At 37.6% G+C, this 21973-nt stretch overlaps 1 long non-coding RNA gene across 2 annotated transcripts; it reads right to left on the minus strand.

Annotated features, from left to right (window-relative positions):
• Nucleotides 1-750: 750 nt before the first annotated feature.
• On the minus strand, nucleotides 751-17392 carry LOC111930467 (uncharacterized). Of its 2 annotated transcripts, XR_015288090.1 has the most exons (8): nucleotides 17236-17392; nucleotides 16071-16201; nucleotides 15386-15434; nucleotides 13537-13617; nucleotides 12600-12693; nucleotides 4197-4281; nucleotides 2864-2942; nucleotides 751-977 (listed from the first exon to the last, which is right to left on the minus strand). It is a non-coding gene; the product is annotated as an uncharacterized LOC111930467 (long non-coding RNA). The 2 variants fall into 2 exon arrangements; XR_015288091.1 differs by lacking the exon at nucleotides 17236-17392 and having other exon boundaries at nucleotides 16071-17200.
• Nucleotides 17393-21973: the final 4581 nt, after the last annotated feature.

Below are 21973 nucleotides of genomic sequence, written 5' to 3' on the forward strand. Positions count from 1 at the left end.
ACATAAAAACATACGGCACAAGAGAATAGATGCACTGAAGTTATACACATCTACTTGCTATATTGATTTTTAAAATATATTCCTTGATGGACATACTTTTCTCTGTTTTCACAAATTATTTTTCTGTAAAGTGCCTGCTGTGGTAGAAAGAATGATAATTTGACTTATTTTTAACATAGAAAGTATGCACTTAAATCTCTCCTCATAGTGTGATGGTCTTTTTCTGGTAAATTGTAGAGCTATCTGCCAGTTGTCAGAAGCACTTTGAAGTCTTGAAAACTTAAAGTCATGAACCTAAGATAGTTTAAGAATGTTTCACATTCCCAAGTTTCATTGTGTGCCACAAACTGAGGACATGCTACTAGTGAACCAGCTAATTAAAAAAAAAATAAAATATGGTCAAATAAATAAATAAAATAAATGTTCTTGCACAGGGAAATGGCTCAAAACCTGCTCTTTACTAAGGTTACCACTGTTCATTTTACTTAGCTAGGTCCTGGAATATGAAGCAGGTGAAGCCACAGAGATGGATTGTATTACCACAACATTCCTTTCTCCCTGGGTCCATGAGCTTGTGCAGGTGTGAGGTTGGTGTAACCTGTGAATTACACTGTCTCAAGAGATGAGCATTAACAAAAAAGCAGAAATAGAAAGTCAAATTTCTCATAAACCCAATTATTTGATATTTCCTGTTTTCTCTCAGTTTGCTTTCCTCTGCTGAAAGCAATTTTTCCACTCAGAAACAACAAGCATGTTGAAATTTCTATTTAGGAAGAACAACCTGTGAAATTCTAAGTCTTAAAGACAGAACTGAATTAAGGGTCTGCCTTTTTATTGCCAGCAAACCTGATTTTGAATGCAGATTTTGATGTGAACCTGCAGCTTGAAGCCACGTTTATTTTCTCCTGATGACTTTCCTCGTGGTTACAGTGGATAGTCACATCCTGCACTGGCATTGATTCTTCAGCTGATGGTGCCTGCAATCATTAAGAAAAGGTTTAAGATGCATTTTGCACTCATTTTTAGCATTCTTGTTTTTTCTTTTGGGGGAGTTTTCCTTTTTCCTCTAAGAGCAATATCTCAAAACCAAGCTCAGAAAATTCCTTACCACAGGACAGGTCTTGGAGGGTTGTCAGGGAAGCTGAAAGAATAAGTTTAGAAAAAGAAAATTCTAAGCTCTGTAACACCATCTGACTCAAGTAAACACAAAAAAACCCCACCAACTGCAATTGTTTTAAAGACCTAAGGAAGAAGGGATTTATAATAAAATGGTACAGAAACACTTAAAACAAATTTTAAAAATTCTTGATTTACAAATGGAAGGGACAAGGCACAAGACCAGTAAAAAGATTCAAATAATTATCTCTGCTCTTGCTTATGGAGACATCCATTATTGTTTCAAGAAATCCTAGTTGATAACAAAAAAATAAGAACATCTCCAGCTGTCAGGTACCCTCTTTAATAGAGATTCTAGATTAAGGGGAAGCTGGAATGCAACAGAAAGATTTATCAAACAGCAGTTGACACCACCTGGGCATATCTCACTCCATTTCTTTTGGCTGCTGCAGACCCTTGACAGCAAATGCATCCTGATCCCTGCTACTCAGTGTGTTGTACAAAGTAATATCTCCCAGATTAATTGGCATAATTTACTTTTTTACTGCAATCTTTGTCTGTAAAATGGGGTATCTGGATGAAATCTAACGGGCTGTGAGATGTTAGATAAACCTAATTGTTCTTTCCTCTTCTGAACTAGGAAAAGAGGCATTGTGTAATCAGCACTGTTTACAGGGCTTATGTAACACTAGTTTGACAGATTTCAGACTAGTAGAAAAGTTACTAAAGGTAAGATATATGCTAATAATAAATACAAGTTCAGAAGTCAAATGAATGCTAGACCCTTTCAAGCAGGCAGCACAGATGCTGGCAGAATTGTCATCCCCTGAAAGTAGGAAAACTTGTGTATAGCTCATCAACCACTCTCTTCTTTCCCTTTTTTAATTGTCTCAACAGCACTTTAAAAAAACCTCTCTTTGGCATATTTCTTTTATTGTTGTAATCTCATCAATTTTCTTCCTGACTTCCTCTGACTGGTTCTTAGCAGCCACTGGGATATATATCCAACAGAATGTCATTTTTTCCTTTCTGTCCTCACATCACCCCACCTGAAGAAGGTCTCTCAGGCACAGAGTTTGTTTCTGCACATCCATAAAAGTGAAATGGGCTTGATAAGGATCTGCAATGATGAAAATAAGGTGTTCATTCTATGTCTCAATAATTTATTTAAAACTACAGGAATATTTCTTTTATCCCAGTGGACTTTATGTACATATTACATGAATATACATATTCTTTAAACATCTACTTTAATTTTCTTATGCTTAATCATGGTGTCTGAAACAAGGATGCAATGATGAAAAGTTAGCATTTGGACTTATGAAAAATCAAGCAAAATCTACTAGCTAAAGAAAAAATACCTTAATTGAGTACTACTTTTTTGAAGTAATAGGCAGTACAAATGTTTTTCTGGAATTTCTGTGAGATTGTTAAAAAATTCATCAAAGTGCTTCCACACAAAGCTGGGTTTTGAAATATGTAATCAAGCTCGGTGTAAGTACAGATCTCCCTGCTCATTTTGAGCTTGATTGCCTAAGGAAGCACAGAAAACATGACCACCCTCTATGCCAGACTCCTTCCTCCAGCCCCTACATTTCCAAAACTGTTGGCCAGTTTCCTTCAAAGAGAGAAAAGCATTAAAAAGGCTCAAAAATAACAGTGTTTTCCTCAAGTCTGAAAAAATGTTTTCTAGGTATAGAACAGAGATTAATGCTGTAGACATAATCACATCTCGTGATGCAAGTACCTTTCAGCTCTAGCTGTCTGTAGTATCTTTGCACCATTCATATTTGTTCTGTTGGATATTTAATTGAAACCTGGAACATCTACAGAAAAAAGCAAACCACTTTATGCATGGCAAAAATGAAAAAAAAATACTGAAAACAAATTAAATACTGAAGGACAAAAAAACCCAGTCCTGCTTCCACAAATCAATAGAGTGAAAAATTCTCCATGTTGTGGATGAGCTCTCGTAAACCACGCAGCTCAGCAGCCACATATTAGATTTTTCTGGGCAGGAATATACTGAAGAAGAGACTTGAAGGCAAGTGCAGCTGCCTTGAATGTTGGATAAACAAATTTCCTTAGCAGGACAGGGGGAAAGATATATTATAAATTACAACTGACAGTTCCTTTACTTTGAAGGCATTCTCAAAATCTGAACATCATCTATCTAGTTTTTCCTGAGAAGAAAGACTACTAAATAATCTTTTAGAACCCTTTATCTGTTACATTTTTCCATAGGTGTGCTGAAAACAACAGGAATAACCCGTGGTTTAAATTGAAAGCTACCACAGAGAAGATTCTCCACTGTAATAAAGTGGAAGAAGTGAAGAGGTCGATAGTCTCGCATTGCCCAACATTTAGCACAGCTGTAATGCTTCATAGCCTGATGCAATTAATCAGATCCACATTTTCAGAATTAGATTCCTGGCTGTGCTCAGAGGGCTTCACCTTTAATATTCACTCACTGCTAATTTTATAAGCAATTATTTAACCTGCAAAAACTTACAAACTTAAAAATTAGCTTTTGGCCAAAAATTGCATAAATTGGATTTCTAAGTAATTAATGTTCCACTGCAGTTGGATTCTCACAGAAGCTACCTGAAACTATTTACCAGGTGATGGTTTGCATTGGAACTGCCTTTGGTGGGACACAGGTGAAGGAATGAAGATGAAAGGCAAATGAAAGAGGAAGAACTCCTTTAGTTCTGTTTTTCTTCCTGGAATTGCATGCTTTCAGGGACCAAAAGTTATGGGAAATAAAAGAAAGAAAAAAAAAGAAAAAAGAAAAAAAAACAAACAATAAAAACAGGAAACCTCAAACCTCAAACCACCACCAAGATAATAAATAATATTTATAATAAAAAGTTAATAAAATCTGGCTACCTCTACCAACTTCTATTTCAGCTTGCTCCACAGCTGTGTCCATTGCAGACAGAGCTTTTTTAACCAACCAAGAGATTTCCACAGCGTGCTGGTTCGGGAGGAAGGCACTGCCAATCAGTTCAGGAAACTTTCTCCACACACAGCACGGCTGACAAGAACATGGGGAAAATTTTTCACCCTCAGGAACTTGCCTGTGACTGGCAGCTGATGAAAGACTTTGTGAGAATCACTGAAGAAACATGTACTCCATGTGGCAATCTGTCCCCTCGTGTTGTGCTGAAATAAAACAAGTATGTTTGCACAGAAATTATTATGTTTTATCTTTATTTTTTATTTTTTTTTCCTGTTAAGGTTAGATTCTTTAGCAACAGGCTTATGCAACTTCTCTGACAACAATTTTTGTTAAGTTTGAGAGTAATTCGATTCCATGTCCAAGGTCTTGACGTGAAAATAAAGTGGTGCAGTACTTTTTGTCACCTCCTCCTGAAAATTCTTTGCTTTGACTTGGCAGAACAGCCCCAGCAAAGTGTGATTGCTGGTGTACAAAATGAGAGCATTTGTTCCAAGAACAAAGGGAAAACAGAGCCCTGCAAGCTCCCTGCTCTGCTGAGCTGCTCTCTGGGTATTACTCAGAAAAAAAGCAACAGGACGTTTCTACAGCGTTTCAAATTAAGAGTTTTCATTTGAAACAATGTCATCTGTTTCTGTCAGAGGGAGTCATTTAGAGTTTCCACAACCTGCCTCAGGGTGCTCCAGTCCTGCAGGCCCTACCCAGGCAAACCAGGATTCTGTTTCAATCAGGACTTTATCATTCACCCTGAAGCGCTGGGTCCCGCTGCTGCAGCCCCTGGATATGGTTATTCCATGAAAAATTCATTCTGCTCTACTAGGCTGTCTTACTGCCTCCTAGGAGTGAAGCTGCAGGCCTAGGCCATTTGTATTTTGCCTTGCCTCACTTCAAAAGATTTCCATCAGAGCTTGAATATTGCCTTCTGATACGAACATGGAAAACCGCCTAAAGCTATCTGAATTAAATTTGGCACAAAACAGTGCTCTGAAAAGTATTATTTAACTACTTTTAGCCTCCAGCAAGGGCTTTACAGCCAAGCTATAAACTCCCTAATAATAAGATGCCTAATAAAAGTGCTGACAGACCATTCAGAGCTTCAGCAGCGCTCATATAGAATGGAACATTCTCAGGATGACGGATTTTTGGTGCCCAGGAACACCCAATACCTCGACAAAAGCACATTTCTCAGCACAGGCTCGCTCCTTCTCTCTGGACAGCTTGGAATTACATTACTTGCTGAAAAATAATGATTTTGGCACTGAATATTAATGACCTGTTTAACAACTAACATAAAATCATATCCTACCTCTCTGGAAGCACATGCAACTTTAACTAATATTTCTATAAAAATTGCCATCAAAGGAGTGTTTTTATTGAAGTATTTCATTATGGATTGCTTTGCTTCAGGGCTTTATTTTTTCTGTGTGTCCTAACGCTTCATTTTTTTAATAAATTTGTTTAATTTTCAAAATAGGTCCACTTGCTACAGGATTTCCCTTTATTCATGCAAGCTATTCCTGTTAAACATCAGGAAAGGACATAAATCTTATTTTCTTTTCTAAAAGCCACATGTTCAAGCATTTTGGATACACAAAAGTGGTTTGGTACTTGCTCCCAGGAACAGCAAAATAGCATCCAGACTTGGATTAGTAGCCTGCAAACACTGAAGCTGGAGGATTTTTAGTTCTTGTGGAGGGAATTCCCAAAAGGCAGCAAACAGAAACCTCACAGAAGTTTATGAGATTTTTGAATTTATTATGAAATTACAAATTCGTAGTGGAATTTATGCTTTTGCTTATTGTTACCTCCTGTTCAGAGCAGGGATAACTTCAAGGATAAATTAATGATAACTTCAAGGATGAGTCAGCTTGCTTTTTATGGTCTTGTCTCATTAAATTTTGGGTTAGACTAGAGGTCTCATCCAACCCCAACTACTCTGTGGCTCTGTGAATTCTGAGTGTCTCAAGGAAGGAGGTCCTGCATCTCCCTTTGGAAAAGCTTCTGGCAGATTCAGACCCACATTTTCCCCCTCAAGCCCTAATCCTTTTGAAAATATCTTTGACACACACATAATCACTAAATCTTTATTGAGCTCTAGGGAAAGGGCCGAGCACAGCGCTCCCATGAGAGCCCAGCCCCAGCCATCCCCCTGGTTCCAGTGACTTTGAGCAGTTGGCATGAATCTATTATCAATTTAATATCAATTTAATAAAATGCCAAATTAATGCTGAAGCAAGAAATCCCAAGCTAAGTCCTGGAATTCACCTGCCACTGGAGCCATATTTAATCTTTTCATACTCTTGTTAGCCCATGCAGAGTAGGATATAAATCAAAGGAAGTCCCACTGCCTCCTTCAGTCACAAATTCCCCCCAGGTAACCATCACCTTAAAACACAAATGGAATTTTGACACAAAGCCTTGCTGGCAGGACACTGGTCAGCAGAATGTTTCAATAACATGAAAGGTGCAAAGAACAAAAAAGAATATTGGCTACAGAGCACAGGTAGCAGTTTACTACTTAGATCTCAGCATAAGTAAACAAATTCTTTAATTCAAATGTATATAACCAAAAATATTTCTTGCTATAAATCTTTTCTGGTTTAGAAAAAGCAAGGCTTTTTTTATTTTTTAATTGTCTATAAAGCATCTGTTTTCCAGCATGAAAACATGATTTGTCATAGCAATTACTGATCTCTACAGAGCCTCTAATGGGACTGGCACTCACAGAACCACAAAATTTTCAACAACCATAACATAGCCACGGGAAATATTTCTGCTTTTACAAGGCACTCTAGCCTGAGGTACCAGGTTATTTGAAACATCATTTCTTAGTGGGAAATAGCTGTAACATACAAGGATCCAAGCTGTCAGCTGTCAACAACTTCTTTTTCATTTAAGAACTGAGTGACATGTACAAAACATTCTTTTTAACCAAACAAGTTTTGTTTTTTTTTGTTGCTCAGGAATGCCTTCTAGAAGCCTGGACCCAGCGCTGCCCAATGTTCATGCTAGCACAATTCTGTAGGTCAGGAAGTTCTCCAGACATTAACTACTCCACTTTTATGGTGTCCCACCTATTCAAGCTCTCTTATTTAACTAGCCCATGTATCAGCTGAGAAAAATCAGACAACAATTAGAGAAAATTCAAATGCTATTAACAGATGTGCTATAGAATAGTCAGAGAAATTACACTCTCATTCCATGTCATGAAAGACCTCGAGAATGCAGGGCTGTAAGAACAGATCTTCAGCCAAAATTCTGGATTTTCGTGCCTTATGCATTTCTTCTCTTCATCTTAAACTCTTGGATGTTTCTAAGACACAGAGATATCTTCTGTAGCCTCTGCCAGTGTTTTATGTGTTTTAATACAGCCAGGACAGTATTTTATACCCTTTCTCTGCTTTGTGAGACAGGTCATGCATTCTCTCATATTTCTGACTATTACTAAATCCTTTGCTAGAAACCAGAATTTTTCCTACAAGAAATCAAGTACCCAAGAATGTAACCCCTTACTACCCTATCCATTACCTCATTACAGATTTTAGTTCCTCTTAATATGTGTTCTAAAAAACTTCCCACTTTGTTCTCAGAAACCCTTTGCCAGGAAAAAAATATGAGATTTCTGATGGACTGTCAGCTTTTTGCAGTCTGAGGTCTAAACCACAAGAGATTCAACGTTCATTGGACTCAGATTTGTGCTACAGCTGTCAATTGTTCTCTGGTTCAAGCAATTCTTTCAAGTTTTACTGATTCAAGGTCAGAAATCTTTCTGTCAGAGCTAAAAAACATTTGCAGCTGATCACCACTAGAGAAATTGGAGTTTTATGCCTTATGAGAAAATGGTGGATAAAGGCAAGAAACTTCAGGCTGTTCATGTATTCCATAAATAAAATTCATTAAAATCTCCTGCAACATGGGATCATCTCTGTTACTCACATTAATGAAAGTCTAAAAATTTAATTAAAAATATTTGCAACTGCAATTCAACTACTTTTTTCTTTCATCATGAATTTTTGATCCTTAACACACACGGGCAGAGGCCCACCTCTTTTGTTAGAAAAGAAAACAAGAAAACTCAAATCTGTGGCATCCAGTGAATCCCAGGAAGATGCAGTTTCCCCCTCATCTGCACACATTACCATGTGGCAAGGTCACAAAAAACAACTGATTAATTTATCAGATAAATTTCAAATCAGAAAAAAACAAAAACAAGCAAAGAAACAACAAAAAAAAATCTGCCTCAAATCAATTTTTAGTTGATGCAGTTCTAGCTGACCCAGTATTTCAGAGCATCAGATAATAAACCAAAGCCTCTGCACAAAATCTCTTTAACAGCCTAGCAAAAAAGGAGTTGTAAATTAAGATGCCTTAGGGATAGATAAAAGCAAGCAAAAGTAGATGAGAATGACAAGCTTGTCAGGCTCACTTGGAGTTTTCCAAGGCTGGACAGGCCCTCACTTTTATAAAGCTCAGGTTAAAGTTGGAGAAGAAAAGACCACAGAAATTTTGAGCTGACCTGTCAAACTCGAAGGATGCATTCTATAGAAAATTAACAAAATCAGATATTAACTATTAGCACTGAAACACACAGGATTTTTGAGAACCTAATCTCTGACATTTGAGACCCCCCTCCAGAACACTTGTTTCAGAGCTTTTTCAGGGCATCCAGAGACAAATGTCCATCATGAGACATCAGTCAGACACTAATCCTTTATATGAGGTGGTGCTTGATGTGTGAGAACACCCAAATTCTGCTGTTACAACCACACAACAACGTGGTCCCACAGGGACAGGTGTTTGTCACAAGATCACGTTGACACTGAGACGTCTCCTCCACCATTGTTCCGCTGCCAAACACACACCAGCTACTGTTTGATGATGCAAAATGTCTGTTCCACAATAATGCTCCATGCTCCAGCCACCAAAACAGCCCATCTAGCTCAGTGCTTTGTGTTTCAAGTGTCCCGTTTTGGGGACAGCAGGAGTAAAGCAGAGAGATGGTAGGAGTACCATGCCAACACACTGTCAAATTCAGATTCACCAGAAATTTACCTCAGAATTTCTCAGCATTCCTTTGTTGATCCACATGCAATAGGCTGAAGAATTGTTGAAAGGTGTATTTCTAGTTTCAGATTGAAACTACCCCTCTTGAAAAAACCTTCCTATTATTCTACTCATAAAATAACAAAGCATTAATCCAGCTGAAATTAAAATCTCCTTCCAAATCCTAGGGTTTATCTATAGGTACAGTTTTTAATATACAGAAGATTAAAAATGCACGATACATAAGGATATCCCTGTTGGAATGTTTCACTGGCATCTTATCAGGTGAAAGATATTAGAAAGTACACCCTTGCCTATTCCCTTGGTGTCTTTGCATGGACTTGCTGGCCACAGATTTGAATCTGCCTCCACATCCTCCTTTGGCAATAAATCTCAGAATTCCAAGTGCTTTCTCCTGAGCTTTAAACCAAACTCCTAATAGTTTCATCAATACACTGCAGCTCAAACGTTCCAGGATAGGGAAATAACAACTCTGTATTCATTTTACCCATGACCTTCATGATTTTGTGAACATTGATCATATCAACTTTCAGGCTTATTATCTCCTAGCTGCCTTTTTTCCCAGCCTTGTCTCTTCCTTATAAAGTGACTGCTCTGTTTCTATTCATCATTTTGACTCCTGTACACAAATATATTGTGAAAATCATTCTCCACGCAGACAGACATAAATAATGCATGAATTTCCTCAATACCTCTTGATCAAGACTCAACTTTTGTGCTTGGTAAAAATGGAGATGGATTTTGCTGAATCTAGCCCCCACCCCATGGCAGGATTTTATCACTGATTTGCCAGATAAGGCATAGCAAGAAGAATGAGAAGATCATGCCACAGGTCAGGAGAACCCTGGAAATTTTAAGTGCGATACAGACCTTTGTCACTGTTGTCAGCAGGAAAAATTTAAAACTCATAGCAAATGCCACCTGGTTCTCCCCTTTCCCACCAGACATTTGTTTGGGTATGTCCCCAAATAAATCACCACCAAAACCAAGGAACTTTAATAGAAATAAATGATATGTTGGTGTTAGGAAAGGCAGTTTTGTAGGGCAGCTGCACATGCACAGACTTCATTGTTTCATCAAGTGTTTCCTGCTCTTCTCTTACTTCTTTTATGAGCTTTCCCTCATTCAATGTCCTGAAGGATTACAAAAGGGCAGTGGACTCTTCTCAGAAGTACCTTTAACTGAGAATCATTTCTAAACAGAAGTGAGGCTAACTATAGTTCATAGCATTTGCAAAATTAAAGCCTGGCTGCAGAAGTATTGATGCCAAAAAACCCCAAACCAACTGGTGCACAGGAAAGCAGAGCATCTCTGGAATTTTTTTTTTTTGTATTTACAGGATTTCAATTATTTTCTTTTTAAATAACAAAAGCTTTAGGCCTCCTTTAAGTGCAGTACTACTTGATGTAACACAGAGTCCCTATACACTTTCTCCAGACTTCAAGAGTGGGATGTTGTCCACTATCACCACTATTTCACTGAAAAAAAAGGATACATTTGGAAATTCTTGTCTTGCAGAACTTGAATCATAGCAGAACATCTTGCTTGGTTTTTTGTCTTGATAGATGTAATTTTCTCACTGTTTTACATAACATAAATCTGAAGAGTAGCTATGCCTCACTTCAAAATAAATAAGGGATCATTTGAACTGCCAAAAGAAAAATGCAAAACACTACTTTCTTTCAAGCCTGTAAACTGGATTTCCTTAACAGCAGAGCTGCATTTTGGTTTGAGTCATAAATATCTTTGCAAAAATATAGAGAAACACAGAATTCTGGAGTTTAGATTCAGATGAATACAGCACTACTGATGGTGCTTAGACAGGAGATCATGGCACTCATGTTTCTGAGAATGCCTCTTCAGAAACAGAAGCAGCACACGCAGTTATGTTCACAAGCCTGTAAATATTGTCTCTATTTTTCAAGAAGCAGCCACTGAAAATTAAAATTGTAATGACACATGAAAGAAATTTTTTTTTTTTGTGAAATAAAAAACATCAACTAGAAACAGGCAGAATGTCAACTGAAGTAATTATTTTCATTTTATTTGTATTTTGGATTACCTGCTAGTACATTCTTGCTCACCAAGACCCCACCACTACAATCAGCAAAAGGAATTTAGGTACTCATAACTGGGAAAAGGTGCTGTTCTCATGTACTTTAGAAGTTTTCTTGCACAAACTCTGCTTGCAGCAACCAGTTTCCTGCAAAACTTTTTTGCCAAAAGATCAAAGTGTGTAGTTTTATTCAAACAAAAGTCCCTGTGAGAATTCTACTTGATTAAGGACAGATTAAAGACGGAACCCAAAGGCTAAAATTTTCAAAACATGCAGATAATTTAGAAACCCTTTTTCCCATCAGTTTTAATCAATGATCTGCTTTGAAAATTTCAGTCCAATTGTGTATTGGGATTGAAACAGAAGAGCCAGCTCCTGAGGCAATTTGTAAGTGCATCAACAGATTTAAACAATGCCAAGTGGATAAGGAACTGGCAGCAAGGGACAGAGCTTTCAGGAGTGTTTATTCATGTTCTTCATTGGATCTGATCACAAAACTTCCATTAATTTTAACGAAGCAGAGTTCAGACAACATCTAGTGTGCTTCTCCAGTATTACCTGATTTATAATGGTTGTCTATCCTTTGTAGGATGTCTTCTAACTTGTCATTCCAATGCGTTCCTATCCTTGCTTTACAGCATCTTATAGGTTCACAGACCAAACCTATGTTAGAGTTTAGAACTGCTAATAGCAGAGCAGGATGGATCCCTACCCAATTATTGCCTCAATCAGAGCCAGCTTTGGTGCAAAGTCACCACACACAGCCTCTGTGAGCTGAACACCACCAATAATGGTTAAGAATCTACAAACAGTTAAGTCTGGCAAGAAGTTTGTTTTTTTTTCTGGTGCCCCACACAGTCACCTAGACCTGTGCTACCCTAGAAGCAGCACAGCACTTCAAATCCTGATTTGAATCTTTCTTAATGCATTCTTTCATCCAACTGTGAAATAACACAAGTTACGCCAAGGTTTCAGTTCCAAGTGTTACCATGGTAAACAAACAGCACGTCCTTGTTCTATTTTGTACCTAAGAGTCAAAATCTACTTAGCTCAGTATCTTTCAAGAATTCTTATTTCCTGGTGTTGTAGGTTCATATAGGTTAAAAACCCAGCAGATTCTCACTCAGAGCTATCAAAATCTGAAGAAAACTTGGTAAAATTTGCTTTTCCAGAAAACATTAGCATATTTTCATTCTACAGGAATTTTATTATTTTAAGATGGGTCACAAGAGTTTACATGCCAACACTTTAGCACTTACACAGTAAGCAGCAGCAAAGCACATAATCCCACCCAGCTGCTTATGAAAGGCAAATCACACTTCTCCAATCATCCAGACTTGGAGAACTGAATTCCTCACTGACATCCCAAATGCAAAGTGCTGCTGTGGAGTTCTTGGGACTCACCTGATATGTCACACACACATCTGGGTGCCAGAGCTGCTGCAGGTGTTACTGAGAGGGACATTCATACAGCTGGCAGGGCTTTCCTGAGCTGCTCCTAGAATAAAGGAACTGAGTTATAAAAAGCCCCCAGATTGTACACAATTGTCCTGATTGGACTCTCGTGGTTGGGTTCTTTCTCCCCTTGGACTGATATTGATGAGAGAGAAGCAGTTTTCTCTTGTTCAGACTCTTGTTTATTCTTCTCTTATCTACATTACAAGGTACAAGGAGCTGAGTGCACTAAGATAGAAAGATGCAAAATGGTCAGCAAAGATCTTCTTCAAGGTCTTTTACATGTCCATTTACCCAATTAACAAATGCCAAGTAAATTATTTTCCTTAGTGACCCAATGACCCAACACCTGAGTGCTGCACTGCAGCATTCTCTATCCAATCACTCATTGCTACCCAAAAACCTCTAGAAGAAGAAGATGAAGAAAGAAGAAGGACAAGAGACAACACCATAAATCCTCCATCTTGTCTTCTGTTCTCTAAACTAGTTTAAACTCCAAATGTTTACTTTTTCACCCAGTGACTTAAGAAAACTTTATCATTTACACACTTACACTTCTAGGTTTCTATTTAACAGTTGTTTTCAGGATGTTGTATGAAATTGAGTGTTTTTTTGGATGTTAGTGCCAGGTATTATAGACAAGGGCACACTCTCTGTGCCTCTGACTCCAAAACAAAATGTTCTACTGAAAGCAACACACCAGCAGACCTAAAGTCTAGATAAATATTTCCACGTTTTCTACCAGTCATAAGTGATTCCTAGGACAATAATATTCTCTCCTTAAGAACTCTGTGAATGTGATTGCTATTAGGTTTCTTTGCTTTTTGTGCTGTGATTGCAGCTGGTATCATTTTTTCTTTTTATTCTTTTTTTAGGTAATCATTACCTTGCAGAGAAAAAATGAATTGGTTCTCTTGCCTGAACGTATTAAAATCAGTCAGTGGAGCACACTTCTGAATGAAGGGCCCTTGAGGAAAAGAATAAGAAAAAGGATTTTTAAAAAGGGTTTAGCATCTAGATTACAGTTCTAAAAAGAAAGAAGTTTGAAAAATTTTCTGTGAACTATTTAATATCTCTAAGCTCCATGACAGCAGCTTCAACTTAAGAGTTTACAAGACCTGGCTCACTTGAGCACAATTTTAAATAAGTTTTTTCAGTGACTTCAGAACTTTTTGGTCAGTCATTCCATAGCTACTTAAGAGTAAAACCACAGACTGTGGCCAAAAGTCTCTGAATAAGCCCTGAGATACCGGCACAGAGATAAAAAAGTAATTTCACCAGTGTACATCCTAACATGCAGCATCATATATCCTTACAGATAGCTTTCAGAGTGACACAGAGCTTTACATCATTTAAAGACACTGCTGCCTTCTGGGACTTTTCCTTTCTGTAGTAGAAGTGACTTGAAGTAACATTCATTTATGCACCAATCACCCAGAAAGAACAAAAAAAGAGGAATTTCCTCACACAACCCTCTTTTATGAACATTTGAAAAAACACACTTGGCTAAAAATTACCCATTTTCCAATGCAGACTTGTTCTGTTTTGGGGGTTTTTTTTAATCATTATCAGTGACCTTTAATTCTTTCAGAAACATAATGATACAGTGCTTTTTATATCAGCAAGTCAGTTTCAATACACATTTGTATCAACCTTGATGAGGTTTGGTTGAAATATCTGTATATCTCATCAAGCTCTAGTCAGTGCCAAAAGCACAAATTCCTTTTTGTCTGCTCTACCCTATTCATTAAAGAGTTTATCTAAACAGCTGTTTCACCATATTTATATATCAAGATTTATCTACTCCATCACCCCTTTTTCCCTCCTGTAATTGTACCACTTGTACTGCTCCTAAAGTGGTCTGTGGTTTCTCTTCACAAAGTTTATGGAGATACTCAAATATGAAACTTGCTTATCTCAAGAACTGCAAGCTTTTAGTTCTTTCTTTCTGCAGCTTGTGCATTCGAATAGCACACATTCCCTTGGTGTTTTGAGAAAAGACAACATATTAAATCAAACCCCCTGCTGTGGAACTTGATAATGTCCCCAAATCACTGTTTGTCCTGAACTGCTCCCTCCAAGCTAAACAAACTCTGCCTAAATGAAATAATATCTCTTGTCTTGTGATAACAACAGCTATGACTGTACACTCTAAACAAACTCTGCCTAAATGAAATAACATCTCTTGTCTTGGGATAACAGCAGCTACGGCTGTACACTGCCACCCTGAAAGCCCTGCAGGAGCATGTGTGCGACCACTCCTAAAGCATTTGCAGTGAAACACTTTACAAGAGATAAGTAATTTCTGCTGTACTTGTGCTTCTGACACTTCTGTTAGCACCTAAGTGTTCCCTGGAATTTTCTGAATAGTTAATAGCAGGAAAAGGTTATTTGGTCCTGGGGATTTGGGAAGGTCTACACGTGACAGGGAAGCATGAAAGCAGTTTATCTATGAGCACCTGGTAAATGGAAGTCCCAGGTCTTATCCCCTAGCTGTTATTTTTCCTGTTTGGGGTCAAGGATACAAAACACTGGATACTTTAATAATATTTTGTTTACAAAGACAAGAGATGACCTCTCTCTGTATGTATAAATATGTGTGACTGACTTGTTAAAAAACAACGATTACCCAGTGGCTTTTTAACCAAAACCAAGACATGTTAACAATCACAGCTGACACAAAAACCTAACAGTTAATCTTACTAAGTTCAAAGTAGTTAAGAACTCTTCCCTACCTTAAACACTCTCAAAATCTCTTTCAGCAATAACTCTAAAGAATGGGTTCTTCATGCCACAGATATAAATGCATGAAAGAAAAAAAAAAAAAAGACATTAAGAATAGGTGGATTCAAACACAGGGAAAACAGATTCAAATTAGGTTGTGAACACCTCATTCCAAGCACACCAGGAAAGCGCCCTGAGAGAGATATGAAACCGACACACATATTCTTCTTTCACATTTGAAGCTGATCAAAGCTAAACCGTCCAAAGCTCTATGTAAGCTAAGTGCTAGAAGATTAAACAACATCCAGAACAAAAGGAAACACTTTTTTTCCTGAGCTGCTTTGTCTGACCAGAAGGTTATTTCATTAGGCCTTTTTCCATCTCCTAGTTCAATCACAGCATCGCCAGAGTAACTACCTGAAGCTGTGCCTGAAGAGACTGATGCCATTTTTACAGCTCAGCTGCAAATCATGCATCTAAGACAGCTTTATGATTAGGTGTGAGGGGATGAGGAGGAAAGACAACTAATATATCCACATTTTAATATGGATCTGAGGTGCCTAATGATGACAACATGTTGATTTGAACAGCTACTCGCTACAATCTTCTAATTTACTGATGGAAGAACTAATTTATTTTATGCAAAAAATTCAAAGGAAAGTTCAAGAAGACAGCCTTCCATAAAAAGATACCTACTTTCAAATAATTGACACTGCTGCAGCTGTCTGCAAGGCACTTCCAGCAGATATTGATTTTGTTGATGTAAGTGCAATTCATAGATAAACATTGCTCCACAGAACACCCTGTTTACAGAATTTTCTATGAGACTAAGAAGAAAAAAATTTTTTGATCAAGTAAACGACTTAGGAACAAATCTTGCTTTGGAAAAAGTGAATTTTTTTTCCCCGTGTCTGCCTGTTTAATGAAAACATTAAACTGACTGGTGAAATATGCATAAAGTAAATGCATTATCAGGGAAAGTGAAGAAGAAGAAGATAAACAGTGATTTCCTTCCCCCCCCAATAGATTAAGAAATATGAGATATCACAAAATTTGGGGGGAGTGGAATATATATTTAAATTAGGTATTTGTTTCTGGAGTTTATATTTTTATTTGTTTGGTATTTGCTTTGGTTTTTTGAAGATGAAAAAGGAAGCACTTCCTCCCTCCCAACAAAGATGCTGGTTTTAAGTGGATGTCCCAATATTGTTTCTGTCGGGAGAATGGAGAGGTGATACACACCAAGGCCTCATCATTTCAATCAGAAATATAAGTAATTAATATATTACCATATATCTTATGATCAATTCCAGAGCTCATAAGATATCACAACTTTTCCCCACAGCCTCAGTGTAGAGAGAAACCCGGGAGCACAAGCAATTGCTCCCTTTCATAGGAAAAACCATAAATTTTACCACTTTTAAGGGATAAGGCTTAAAAAACGAAATTCCAAAAATGTATGATAATTTTCCCTTTTTTTATATTTTATTGTCTTTGGAACCTGTGCAGTGGGACATTTTGAAATTAGCAGTTGGAGGGGCAAGTGCTGTGTTTTTATAACCAGGCCCTGTGTGAGGCCTGTGAGGGGAGCCCAGGCCTGCCCGGCCCCATGGGCTCGGGAGGCAGAGCCTTGGAAAAAAATTAAAAATAAATAAATTAAAAATAAAAATGGCCACCCAGGGGTGAGGGACAAGTGTGATAAGTGGCCGTGACATGGAGGAGCAGGAAGGGAAGGGACAAAGCGTAACTGAGCAAGGATTTCACTGCTGACAGTGCTAGGAGAGCCTGAAGGAGGAGCTGCTTCATGGTTCCCTATCCCCTGCTCTGCTTGGAATTAATGCTTTAATCTGTTTTTTTTTACCTCACCATACAAACTTATTTTCATTGGAAATAGTTTAACCTCCCCAAGCCTCTTTTGCCCATGATAGAAATGGGTGAATCCATGTTTTCTCTCCCTGTTGTGCTGAGGATGGTGAAGAGCAGAGGGGCAGAAGCCGGGCAGCCGACCAAGGACTCCCTCCACACACAGATTGCACTTGTGCTAAGGATAAAAAGGAACCTTAAATCCATAAGAAGCAAAAAATAAAAAATATAACTGAAAAGAGCTGAAATGCTAACAGTGGGAGAACTCTCCACCTGCACAGAAGTGTGACCCCAAATAACCTGATCATCCCACTGCTCTATTTAAGTGTCCATCTCACACATTGCTTGAAAATGCTGCTGTTCCAGCAGCAGGGCTCAAAAAAACTTTGTGGGGTTTTCATTTGTTCTTTATTTTTTTACAAAAAGCGTGTTTGTCTTTGTCAAGAAGGCTACAAAGTCACAGCTTCTAGGGGTAAACAAAAGTATGAATTTCCCTCATAAACAAATTTCATTTTAAAAACTGTGTCTGTGTCTTTTAAAAACTGTACTGTGTCTTTTAAAAATGGAAATTTAATCAACATTCAGAATGATATGCTGAGAATTCATGAGAGCTCTAGTTAAAAGCAGTGCCTTACATTTTATTTACTTTATTTATTTGCGATTTTTTTCCCCTCACAAAAAAGAAACCCATGTTAAAGGTACTGTCCAAGTACTTACTCCTGTTAAGTTTGCTTCCTTAAAACAGTTTAAATAATGTTTTATATAACAAGATTATAGCATAACTACTCTTAACACTCAACATTTGTCTTGCTTTAGAATTTGATGCTGAATATCTCCATCAGCAGAGTTAGGACAGGGTTTGAAATGCCTGCTCTTACTTATCCAGAAGTTAATTTTTGTATAGTCTACAGCAATTAAAACTGACAAGAAAAATACCTGTTCTGAAGAATGAATTAACAACTCCATTAGCCCTGATTTAATTGCAGGGAGAGTGACCAGTGTCCCTCTCCTTTGAAAGGCAGCTCCAAGTTGGGCAGGAGGTAGGAATGCCTCTTCCCAGCTCTGTAAGTCTGGACACATGGACAGGGAACAGCCTCCAGAGCTGCCACTTTGGGGACAATTTCAACACACCCAAAGCCATTAAGAATAATTTGGAGTGAAAATCACTGACCCTGAAAGTTAGATCCGTGATTAATTTTATTGCCAGTCATTGCATTTTAAAGTAATGTTGTTAATAAGGAATTGTACTTAAAATGAAGCACATGTGCAAGTCTGAAGACCTGGATGCTGCCCAGAAGAGACAAGTATTTTTCTTTTGTTTCTTCACTATACACAACTTAGACAAAACCACAATTCCTCTGAGGAAAAAAAACCCAACGTAATCCAGCTGCCTTTATAGGCGCAACCCTTTATTAAAAATGTAAATTGAAACTCAACTGCCCATGTAACCTTTACCTCCCACTGCTGAAATATCTGTTCAGCTGCTGTCTGATGGGATAAGCAAAAGGCTTGCTTCTCATTTACTGGGTGACTGAATAGCAGTGCATACAATTTCAGTCATTATAATTGCAGTGTTGGGGGGTTTGTTGTTGTTTTGTTGTTGTTTTTTTTCCAAACAATGCAGAATCATCGATCTGCCAGATACCTTAGAGAGCAAGCCCTCTTAAAGGAATGCTTGCATAACCGTTTCAAACTCAATTTTAATTAATTGACTATGTTTTACTTCCACAGAATGACAGCATGAATAAAATACAGAGTATTCTTCTCATGTCATTCTTTAAAAAAAAAAGTATCACACAGCATCAATGAAGTATCAAATATCAGAGTCACACTCAAAGCTTGGAATATTCCTCTTAGAGGTAACATGGTCCCCAGGAGTTTATTCCCTGTAAAATGCACACTCAAGAAATAAAGCACATTGTCAATTCTTTGTTTATGTATTTAGTCTTGAGGTTATGATGTCCCTAGGCAATAATCATGTTTTATTCTGCCCAGACTGGCAAAATAACATGACCTTTTTATTTGATTTTATGCTGTAATGGATAATTAATCCAGATCAGATGGTTTAAAGCAAAGAACACTTATTTCAGCATGTATTTGATCTGTTGACAAGACACTATTTTAACTACTCTTCCTGGGAAGAAAGTCAGCCTGCAGTGCTGACACATAAAAAAATCCAAACTTTCTACCTATGAACTTTCATTTTACCTTCCAGTTTTTAAATAGTAGCTCTGAAGTGTCGTTACACAGATGAATATAATAGCTAAATTTATCACAAAGCATATTTTACAAACACTAAAAAAACTTGTAGCACATCGTTAGTATGAAGACTCTAGGAAAAATAAAATGCATTTTTGAAGAAAAAATGTTGTCCCATTTTATTTTTTATCAATTTGCATTTTTGTAAAGGCTGCATAGCATGGGTTGGCGGTGGAAAAGGTATAAAATAGAATTTCTTTTTTCTTTTTAATAAATAACTCATAAATTGATGCTTGAAGCATATTCTTCAAAGGGTGATTGTAATGGTAGCAAAGATGTTTTGATTAAAGATCTTGGGATTCACTCCACTGGAGATACACAAAGCTGACACTCGCTGTGTTGGACACTTCACATGACGAGTTATTAGGATGGGGATAAAACAGTGAGAAAAAGACAAAGCAGATAATTTGCAGTCAACTTCTTCTCCTTGCTAATATGCATCTGTGAAAGGAAGGAGCACAAAGGAGGGGGACAGATATTCAGAGGCCGATACTGCGTGTGAAAGTGCCCTGGGAAACAGACTCTCCTCATTGTCAGTGGAGTTCCAACCACAAGAGATCTTTCCTCCTTGGCTGGCTTCCTCGAGATGAAAACGTGACAAGAAGTGGATGAATGTGTACAAATGATGTTTGACATCACTGAATTCAAGCCATTCTCTATAGGATATCAAGGAGGAGGAAAAAAGAAAGCAAACCATACTGTTTACCCATTTTAAAAGTAGGACGTTGTGACCTATTCAAACAACCAGAGTAGAGAGGATAAATTGCCAGTTTGTCTGTATGAAATAAATATCAGCTTAGATTCAGAATCAATAACAGTCAGTGCTGTAAGGGTGTTTCATGAAATAACTAAAAGTTGTTTCACAATATAATGATGCTTTTGAAAGTTTTTGAGATTCTTATGTAACTGTATTTCCTTTATACATCTAGAAGGTTTTCAGTTACCAACTATCTTCATATTGTCAGAGGGATTAGAATATGAGCACTACTCAAAGTTCAAAAGCACAAGGAGGCTTTCTAAGATGGGTTTTAGGGGTTTTTTGTTCCATGTTTGGAACTCTGAATCTTAAGAGAGCTCACTTGCCTCTAATATCTTCTAAACCCATGAAGTTTTTTTACAGCCTGAAAGGACTTCTGTACATAAAACAATATTCAGAAAACAGTGAAATTGAAAAGAATTCTTTGAAATCACACAGGAAAAAAGAACCCTCCAAGAATTCATGAAAGCATATTCTTTTACCCTCTTACCCCACCTAAAACCACCAGCAACACGATTAATATAAATCCTCAAATAATCCTGTAATATCAGTTTCTTAAGAAATGGCAAGTGTCATGATTGCAGTTTGGATTTCTTATTAAGATAGATTCATTCTACATTTAAAAACTACTCTTTCAGAATGGTCATTCAAGGACGACTGTAAAACACAGATCATTCTGATTTCTCTTCATTTTAGTCAGTGTTATTTTCTTGAAACAGTTCTCCATGAAAAACTGCGCAACATGGATGAGATTTTGGATTTGTTAATTCTGCTTCCAGGAAAAGACATTGTGTTAGAAAACATAGCCCCCATCAGTTAATGTGCTCGTGTCAGGGAAAGTCAATTATGATTCTGCAAGAGGATTTACAGTGTGTTACACATGCAAACATGCAAAAAAAACCACCTCAAAGCCTTTTTAGGCTGACTTTTTTCTGTGTTACCACTCACATTTAGCAACTTGTTGATTAGCATGCTGTGTGATGGGGTACATTTCCCCTGGAAAAACTGGCTAATGGGTATTCCTTAAATCTGTGTTCTACACAAAGAAATTCTTCCTTCATGGAAAAAGGTGCAATGGGAAAGTCATTCCCTGCTGCCTCTTAGGAATTTGGAGCATCCTGTCTTTTATACCTGTATAACATATTGGCTATTTTTTACCCTCCTTTGTAATATACTTAAGAATTAATACATGGAAACAATGTCACGGGGTTTTCAACACTTGTTAGAAAGAAGAGGGCTAAATTTTCACAGGTAATAAAGCAACCAGCTTCAGGCATGTAAATGAACTCTTTTTCATCTATACAAATATGTTCAGCTATCATTTCCAAACCTTTGTGTTTCTATAAAGGTATTGAGCTTCGAGTCTAAATCTCATTTTGATGTCGCTGCTTCTCACAACTTCAGCGCCAACAGTGTCATAGTGCCAGTTCAGAAATTGAGAGAGAAAACTACAGCAGTGGCTGGGATAGTCAAACTCCTCCCAAAACACCTGGTAACAGACAGGAGTAGTCATATTTTCACAGAGGAACATGAGGAGGAAGGTAGCCAGAAACTGTGAAAAAGAAAGGAAAAGGTACTGTCAATATTTTGGCCTCTAAGGTGGAAGTCTGAATCTTGTCCTTCCCATCACAAAACAGCTGCACATCTATTTTGGAGGCAGCCCTGGCAAATGAAGATGTTAGTCCCTACCAGGAGTTAAATTACCACAGGAGATTACATT

This window comes from Cyanistes caeruleus, chromosome 6 (assembly GCF_971803275.1).
Source record: "Cyanistes caeruleus chromosome 6, bCyaCae1.hap1.1, whole genome shotgun sequence".
Classification (NCBI taxonomy): Eukaryota; Metazoa; Chordata; class Aves; order Passeriformes; family Paridae; genus Cyanistes; species Cyanistes caeruleus.